General features: G+C 44.9%; 1 protein-coding gene across 2 annotated transcripts in view; it reads right to left on the bottom strand.

Moving 5' to 3' along the window:
* dub (duboraya) overlaps positions 1-10,000 on the bottom strand; it is a 25,174-nt gene that overhangs the window by 15,091 nt on the left and 83 nt on the right. The window lies entirely within an intron of this gene.

Genomic DNA, 10,000 nt, shown 5'->3' with positions numbered 1-10,000 from the left:
GGAACGCTGTATGACAATTTGATTGTGACTGAGGACGAGCTGGCATGTTAGCTAGCTGTTAGCTACATTAACCCCTGAGGACGAGCTGGCATGTTAGCTGGCTGTTAGCTACATTAACCCCTGAGGACGAGCTGGCATGTTAGCTAGCTGTTAGCTACATTAACCCCTGAGGACGAGCTGGCATGTTAGCTGGCTGTTAGCTACATTAACCCCTGAGGACGAGCTGGCATGTTAGCTAGCTGTTAGCTACATTAACCCCTGAGGACGAGCTGGCATATTAGCTAGCTGTTAGCTACATTAACCCCTGAGGACGAGCTGGCATGTTAGCTAGCTGTTAGCTACATTAACCCCTGAGGACGAGCTGGCATGTTAGCTAGCTGTTAGCTACATTAACCCCGCTGCCTGCTGGCTGTCACCATGTTGGTCGGGCTCAAAACGTCACTTTGAGTGACCAAAACGTTAGTTCATCATTTAGAGTCACGCTCTTTCCAATAAGCCCATCAGCTTTGAAATCTGTTGGCAGGTTGTTGATATCTATATCTGTGGCTATTCCTTGCAGCTACGCTACGGAGGAACGCTGTTCCTGGCGTAACTTGCTCTGTTTTTCCAGGCATCTCCTTGGTGTATTAGCAGTTAGCATTATTAGCACAGAATCAGATGACGTGGGACTATACAGCAGGCGCTCATAGAATGTTAGAACGTTTGCAGCAGAACACCGTTAAACAGGTAGAAAAAGTGACTGGAGGTCTACCCTTCAAACAGACAAACAGAAGGTGTGTGAGAAGGTGAGGATCAGCCAAAATGTCCTCACGTCCCAGGTACAGTAACGCCCACACTGGTTCTCACTAAGATAGCTGTACAAGAACACACCCCCCCCCCCTTCCCCCACCAGTGTTGGGCAAGTTACTTTCAAAATGTAATATACTACATATTACTAGTTACTTTCATTTTAAAGTAATAAGTTACTTTACAATATTACTGTCTGTGTAGAGTAACTCGTTACTTATTACACTAATTATGCATTACTTTCACCAAAATAACAGCAGTAGCAGAATGACATTGCCACCCCAGAACCATCCCGAAAAATTATTTCAACCGTCTTGAAGTCAGTGTCTGTAAACCGTCCAAAATTCTAAATGTTCTCCTTTTCCGTTGTTATTGTCATCTATAGTGGTTATTTGCATAAAAACACACAGTTTGATTAGGAAATGATTGTATCTTTTTTAAATATGTGCTTTGATTTAATAAAATGTAACTCAATTTGTAACTTGAGGTACTTGACAAACTGGTATAATATTACTGAAATCATATAAGTAATAAGTTATATTACTGAGTTACTGCTAAAAGTAATATATTACATGTAATATGTTACTTTTGTAATGAGTTACCCCCAACACTGCCCCCCCCCCACACACACACACACACACACACACACACGCACAGCTGTTGACATGAAGTTGAGCCACATCCAGTTGAGCTGAGGGACTCACATTGCTGACATTCAACAGATAATGAAATCACATCGCTAGAGGACACACACACACACACACACACACACACACACACACACACACACACGCACACACACACACACACACACACACTCACCAACAACAAGGTTGCCAGAATAAAATGTCGTCAGACAAACATGTTGCATATCAACATTTCAAATTAACCCACATTTTCCATAGTCAAATTAAAAACTTTTCAAGTTTCCAGTTCATTTGAAACATTATGCAAAAGGGGAACAACTTGGTTATGTTTAGGCGAGTTAAAAAGTTTTGAAATATTTGATCATGTCAATAGTTCATTTGCATTTAACCTCAAACAAGACAGGACACTGCTTTCAATTCTGATTTTTTTCTTTACAGTGCACCTGAACGCAACATGCAAGATACCTGCTGAATAAGTGTCCAAATATTCATGTCATTCCGGCCAATACTCCACTTCTGTTATAACATTTCAGTCTGGAATATGGAATATCTTTCAATAATCTTTATGACTAAAAGGCTAAAAGTAATCTAATGTGTAAGAATGACTGTTGAATGGCCCTGGGGCTGCAATAAAGTCTAGAGTCTAGACTAGATCACACATGGGCAAAATGCGGCCCCAGGGCTTGACTAAAAAGAAAAACAAAACGACCCCCAAAAACTGAATAAAAGGCAGAATTATGTTAATAAATCTTATCTGCTACAGCCATTGGATTTGGATCACTATTATATCAGGAGATTAACAAGAAATTACCAATCACAACAGGAGAGGGTTAAAAATAGGGAGACTCCCGCAAAAATCAGGAGTGTTGGCAGGTATAATCTCCAATGTGTGGCCCTTCGCTTACTTGATGTAAGTCAGTATGGCCCTCAGGAAGAAAATGTTGCCCACCCCTGTACTAGGAGGCCATTTACACCTGGCGCTAACATGCGTTTTCTGTGATCAGATTGCAATCAGATTGTGTTTTATCACTTGAAATGTCAGGTGTAAACACCCCCAAAACGCATTGAAGAAGGATTGCAATCTGATCGGCCAAACCACCTCCGGGAGGTGGTCAGGGATGCATTGTGTACACATTGAACACAAGTGTAAATGCAATGTGTCCTCTCAATCTGGATACAGCAACTGTATGCGGATTGAGAGGACAACCATTTCTGCAATCTGATTGCAGAAAACGCATGTTAACGCCAGGTGTAAATGGCCTCATTATGACTCGAGGTACTAGAGTCATGACTCGAGGTACTAGAGTCATGACTCATGACTCTAGTACCTAGAGTGATCAAATGTTTGATGTCCTCTTTACAACATTAGGGTTATGCTTAACCTCTTGCATGGCACCGTAACCCCGGCGTTACGTTTCTGATTTTTTGCTGTTCATCTGTCATTTACTGTATGTGATTAATTAGGTAGTTAATTCTGAACAATGCTATTCATGCTACATAGCAAATTAACCGGCTGAATCTTGCGCATCTAACCCTGTCTTCCTTTTTCTGATCAGATTAACACAGCAGAAGTTATAGCTGTCTTTGTACAAAGACAAAGACAACATTTCAGATTATTTGGCTTTTTCAAATGGCTTTTTGGAAATCCGCCTAGGTATCTCCCTCCAAAAACCACTGCCAAATACTCATGTTTTGGTATTTTTTCATCTTCTTTGAGTTGGGATGTGGTAAGGCCTGTGGCTATGTCTCCATTGGGTTTCTAGCCATAAATACAACAACCACAAGTAACTGTTTACACTCTAAAAGTGTTTTTTATTCTAGGCGAGAATCAACCACTGTGTTTGAGCTGGGGTTACTCAGGGTCAGTAACACATAGAGTCATTCTGACACTTGGAACAGAAACCTCAAAGTCTTACCTTTCAGAAAAGGTCAGGCAGTTGTCTGTAACCCTAGCGGTTCAGCCACAGTAAGCATTTTAGTTTGGGTATGTCGTTTTCACCGTTTTCTTCAGAAATAGGTGGCTTTAGAAGAGGTAAAGGTTAAATGTAGCCTTTGAACACAGTGGGACTCAAACACGACTCTCCTCCGTCCACCCTGCACCACAACGCCCTTACTGTCCGCGCTATTCCGATAGCAGATTCTATGACGTTGATATGTTGTATCTAGATACATTGATAATGCATGTCATTAAATGTCACGTGTATTTAGGTTCAGAAATGTTGACATTATTGAAAGGTAAAATGCTGACATTTCACTCTGGCAAGTGGGCTGCACACCTACACACACACACACACACACACACACACACACACACACACACACACACACACACACACACACACACACACACACACACACACACACACACACACACACACACACACACACACAGTCTCAGTAGATAGTCATTTAGATAGTAGATAGTAGTCTCAGTAGAAATTCCATATAACTGAATTGGAGGGTGTGCGGATTGAAGGGTTAAGTATGCACACACACACACACACACACACACACACACACACACACACACGCACACGCACACGCACACACGCACACACACACGCACACGCACACGCACACACACACACGCACACACACGCACGCACACACACACACACACACACACACACACACACACACAAACACACACACACACACACACACACACACACGTTCATTCTTTCCACAGTGTGTCGTCAACCTATAAACTGAATGCAAAGAGTGATGTTAAAACGACCGTTAGACCACTTCCTCTGTCTGTGTGTGTCTCCCTGCCAGGCTTCCTGTTGACATGCGGTGTGGAGTTAACTGTGGATTTAAGTTACAACACATCTCTCTGTACTTATCATCCTTTTTATTATATATTCATAAAATACATGTCATGTTGGAGAAAGATTGAGTATATATATATATATATATATATAGACACATACACATAACGATAGTGAATCAACCACAAGTCCTGCATGTTTCTGCTCTCCTTTGATAGGTAAGAATCTACATGTCAGGAATATGTAAGTAAACCTATATCTATTACCATAACAGAGTAAATGGAGATGCAATAAGGGGTATTTTCATCCTCGCCTAGTTAATAATCTCACTTTAAAAGGCAATATATAGAAGATGCCATAGATAATAATGCAACTGAATGTGTTCTCCTACTCCTACGTTCCTACTGCAATGCCATGTTTACTGTTTACATGTTGACAGTTTACTGGGAGTGTTACTTCAAAACACAATTTATTTCCATAGCCGTGTTAAAAATGACATAAATCTCCCAAAAACATTGAAATTGTGATAAACACAATGAATATTGATCAATATCCATATACGACTGAAGAGCTCCATGCTCACCCCCTGTGGCTGAAAATGGAGGCCAGCTCTGTTGCCAACTGTTCTCTGCCAGCCCTGTTATTTTCTAAGCTAGAGAAGCCTGGGACTTTACAAAATGTAGGTTTTGTTGTGAGGAACTATGTCAGAATTCTAAACCAAGTTAGGAGTGTTTTGAGTCTACCAGATGTTTCTGTCGACACACCAATTTGTTTCAATCACTCTTTTTTGCCTCCACGGTCAGACATAAACTACCATGCCTGGAGTGAGAAGGGGCTGGTTTCCATCAAAGACCTATACATAGATGGTAATTTTGCATCCTTTGATTTACTGAAGAGGAAGTTTCAGTTGCCCGGCACGCACTGGTTCGGATACCTGCAATTCAGAGATTATGTTTGAAGCGCTCCCAAATGATCATGCGTTTTCGTTTTTTTTCCGATGTTTTGCTGAGCCCTCCTCACTCCAAGCATCTTATTTCTATATTTGTATATCTGTTTGATAACTGCATTCTACTGAGAGGAACTTGGCATTGATTTATCAGACATTATATGGGGTAGGAGTCTGACTGTGATACAACTCCGCTCAGATAATAGTAGACACCAGCTGATCCAATTTAAAGTTGCTCATCGTCTTCACTATTCTAAGCATAAGTTGCACAAGATAATCCCCTCTGTCTCACCACTATGTGACAGATGTCAGGTGTCAGAGGGCACTCTGTCTCATGCCTTCTGGTTCTGCCCTTCACTGACGGGATCTGGGCCAAAATATTCAACTGGTAGTTTAAGGCCTACAAAATAACCCTTCAGCCGGAGGCAGAACTCGTCATCTTCGGCTACTCTGAGACCTCTCTGGACTTCCCTACAGCTATGCAACAGTCTCTGACACTGGGGACAACTGTTGCCAAAAAAGGGCGTTAAGGGCGCCTGTTCAGAGCGAGGGGAACTGGTTGGAATAGCGTGAACCTCCCACGTGCTATGTCCTACCGGTGAAGCTTCCTCTGTCAGGTGAAAAGAAGCGGCTGGCTAACTGCCCATGTCTCGGAGGAAGCTTGGAGCCAGTTAGATGTATGCTTTTCTTTCTTTTCCTTTCCTATGTCTGAGCCTATTCCTTTGTTTTGTTCGCGTATTGTTCAAAGTAAAATTCAAAATAAAATATGAAAAAAGAGCTCCATGCTATTGTAACGTATCGGTGATACGCCAAAGAACGGAGAGTTGTAGTTGGTACAGGTTCTTTATTCACAGGCTCGATCAGCTCCCAGCAGCTAGCTTCACACCGCTAGCTCTAGACACCACACCCGGTCTCGCTCACTCCATAGCTTGACTGACCACCGGCACCCCGGCCGCTGGTCCTATATACCCCGTTTCCCCTAGGAACACACCCACACACATTAGTTCCTAGCTACAGTCCAGACACTTAGGTTGCACATCACATTACAGGTAATACTTGGATTACCTGAACACGTTACATACTCCTCACCCAACATTAGCTCAATGCCCACATTGACACCCACAACCCACACATATCCCCCTGTACCAAAACACACCACCCCACAACATTTTGTATTCCCCCAATTTCCCACATCTCTTATCTTTTTAGCGCACTTCTTAATTTTCATTCCACCACCACTATTTGCATTCACTCCCACCATCATTTAGTTACTTCCCATTAGCACCCTTTTCCCCAACATTTTCACTTAACACAAGCCCCATCACATTGACATCATTCTTTTTCCCATTACCTTCATTTAAACCTTTTTTTTCTTATTCACATTATCCCACTTCATTCCACCACCACTATTTCCATCCCCCCTTTTAAAGCTTCTGTCCCATCTGAAGCACATTACATTCGACACAGCTAAGGGAGTAGTCCTCTACATCTCCCTTCATCTGTACCCAGTAGAAAACTCGACAAAGGCGGCTGAGTGTTTCTTCAGCCCCTCGATGCCCCTGACCCCTGCGGCCCCTGTGCGCCCCCCCGTAGCGCCAGTCCCCGCAGGCAGCTGGGCACCACCACGACGCTGCCACTCTTCCCGCGCCCATCTAACCCCAGAATCCCCGACTCTCTCACCCTCAAGTCCGGAAACAACTCCCACAGTTCCTTCGTGGTACTTGAATACATGCATATCTCCTCCAGGCGAGGCCGGTATCCGGCCGCCACCCACCTGCGCACCGGTCAAACGCTAGCGTCCTCCGCCTGTCTGCGTATCCACTCCTCCAGATCGACATCCTCCATAGTCACATTCTCATCCTCCCGGTCTTGCACTCGCTCGTCCTCCCGTCCCGCTCCCCCAGGGGGCGGCGTGTTGAGGACAGCAGGGCGGACACCATCGGCGTCGATCTCCACCTCGACTTTCTGCAGTGCAGCCGTGGGGGTTGTGTAGCGGCATGTCTGGGCCGGCTCCTCCAGCGTTGACCCCTCTCGCTCCCCCGGGGACACGAGCGCCGCTCCCCCGACTGTAACAGCACCGCAGGTGATGTCGCCCACTTCCCTCTGGCTGTTCAAAACGATCCCCGCTCCAGAGCAGCTAGCCTGGGCCGGCTCAACAGTCACTCTCCTGCCCAGAACAATCGGCTCTGTACTGCTCCGCTGCTCCGCCGCTTGTTGCTCAGGCTGCTCCACTGCTTGTTGCTCGGGCTGCTCCCCCGGCTGTGTGTCTCTTCCAGCGTTCACACTCTTAGTGCAGTCTCTAGCTAAATGTTCAGGCGACTGGCAAGCCCAACAAAGCCTCACCTGTCTCTCCTCTCTCGCTGTCCTCCAATCCCCGACAGCTTCTTGACATTCTCTGGCTAAATGTCCGATCGCGCCGCATGCCCAGCAGGCTCCCTGCTGTCCATGTCGTTGCCCCGCATACCTGGTCCGTCTCCCGGGTCCGCCTCGGCACCACCTCGCCACATGGCCCGGTTCTCCACAGCTCCAACACAGTCTATTTTGTGGTTCCTCCAGCCGTTCTCCACACTGCGCTCCCTCTGCGCTCATCAAATCCACCCGCTGCATGACTTCTCGCAGCGTCCGCATCACCTCCACTGCCCAGGCAGGAGTTTCTTCCACCAGCCATCTGACTTCCTTCAACACACGGGCCTCCATGCCCGCCAGCATCGAGCTGATCTCTGTCGTCAGCCCCTCTTTTCTCCCGTTCGCCAACAGGCTTTCTTCTAGGCGCACCATCACACGTGGCGCTCGTAGCAGCTAGCTCACACAGCTAGCTCGCTACTGCTAGGTCGCTCGAGCCTTTGATCTCCAACTTTTTCTCCGCCGTTCCTCCTCACTCTCTCCCCTCTCGACCGAATCAGGCGTTACCGCTTCACTTCTGACACCAATGTAACGTATCGGTGATACGCCAAAGAACGGAGAGTTGTAGTTGGTACAGGTTCTTTATTCACAGGCTCGATCAGCTCCCAGCAGCTAGCTTCACACCGCTAGCTCTAGACACCACACCCGGTCTCGCTCACTCCATAGCTTGACTGACCACCGGCACCCCGGCCGCTGGTCCTATATACCCCGTTTCCCCTAGGAACACACCCACACACATTAGTTCCTAGCTACAGTCCAGACACTTAGGTTGCACATCACATTACAGGTAATACTTGGATTACCTGAACACGTTACACTATTATAGGTACATTAACTGCAAATTGCAGAAGTTTATATTGCGAATTCGATATTTCTCCATTTTGAAGGCTCTCGTCTGGTGTCTGGTGTGGAGTAACAGGAAGCTCAGAGTCACGTGGGCGGCGCTCTGTTCCGCAGGTTTACCCAAATCACATTACCACACAGGAAATGACACAACGTGCAAACAACCATCCAATACCACTAACACCCATAACGTGGTAACACGTTAGATTAGAAACACATGAACTATTAACTATGGGTTTTCCCTCAAAACGTTCATAATTTATATCAATAACACGTGATACCAGCACCTTATACAGTATGCCACATACTGAGCAAAGCAGACTAAAACCCCTTTTCACAGCAACTGTTTTGAGCTGGTAAAAGCCTGTAAAGCAGGTGTAACCAATAACATTAATGAGGGTGCTGGCACTGGAACACCTAAATGGAATGGAACCATCATTAAAGGTATTGGTTTACGCCTGCTTTATTTCCTGCATTACCACCTCAGAACGGTTGCTGTGAAATGGGTATATGCATGTGGCACGACTTCCTTATTGTCTGCTATATAACACCCGGTGTGGACTTGGATGTAGTGTGTGTTGTCATGTGAACTGATAGTTACTAGTTATACTTTCATCATAATAACGCACAGCAGAGCTCAATTACAAAATCACCAGACATTGATCCTCAATGATCATAGCGATCAGATATGAAGACCCAGTCAGTTTCTACAGCCAATACGTTAACAGATCGCTCAAATCATAACTGCTTTCTTTTCTGCAAGTCGACTTTCACCCACAAGTCACACAAACTATTTAAAGTAGTGGAAAGAGTCGACTACTAGGACGTCCTACTTAAGTAGCACTTTGTTGATATTTTACTTGAGTAGAAGTACTGTCGTCACTCTGACTCACTCACTCACTCACTCTGAGTCAGACTGTGTCACTCTGACTCCAACTGGATATTTAGATTAATTTTCTTACAAGACCTTTTTCAAGTCTCGAGTAGAAGTAAAAGCACTGTAAAAAATCTACCCAAGTAAAACTCAAAGCTTGTTTATATTGTAGGCTACTCAAAGTTCTACTTTTGAGCAAAGAGAACGCTGTTAGATATGATCTGTTCAGTGCCATCATAAAAGGACAAGAGAGCAGAGATTATTTTAATGCGAAAATGAGGATGTTGCAAAAATAAAGCGTAAACAAGTATAGTATAAGGCAGAGGACTCTTCTCCGATAGCTGACTGTTCCAATTTAAGATTAGCCCATAACACTTTGTGTTGCAGAAGCCATCATATCTGTCCACCGTAATGGATGCGATTTAAAATGGAGTGAAGTGCATTAGGCTACTTCACTGTAGACGTCCTTAAGTCAAAGTAAAACGACTGACTTCAAAAAAGTACAATTTCACAATAAAGCTACTTAATTACAGTCATTTGAGTATATTATGTAATTAGTTACTTCCAGCCTACACTACACTACGCACACACACACACGCGGAAACACACACACACACACACACACACACACACACACACACACACACACACACACACACACACACACACACACACACACACACACACACACACACACACAGAGCAGTGAAACAAACAAACGGAGAGAAGT

The sequence above is a fragment of the Poromitra crassiceps genome (assembly GCF_964638095.1).
Source record: "Poromitra crassiceps genome assembly, chromosome: 26".
In the NCBI taxonomy this organism is placed as follows: Eukaryota; Metazoa; Chordata; class Actinopteri; order Beryciformes; family Melamphaidae; genus Poromitra; species Poromitra crassiceps.
The sequence above is the reverse complement of the archived record's forward strand: the minus strand, read 5'-3'. Positions and strand labels throughout refer to the sequence as shown.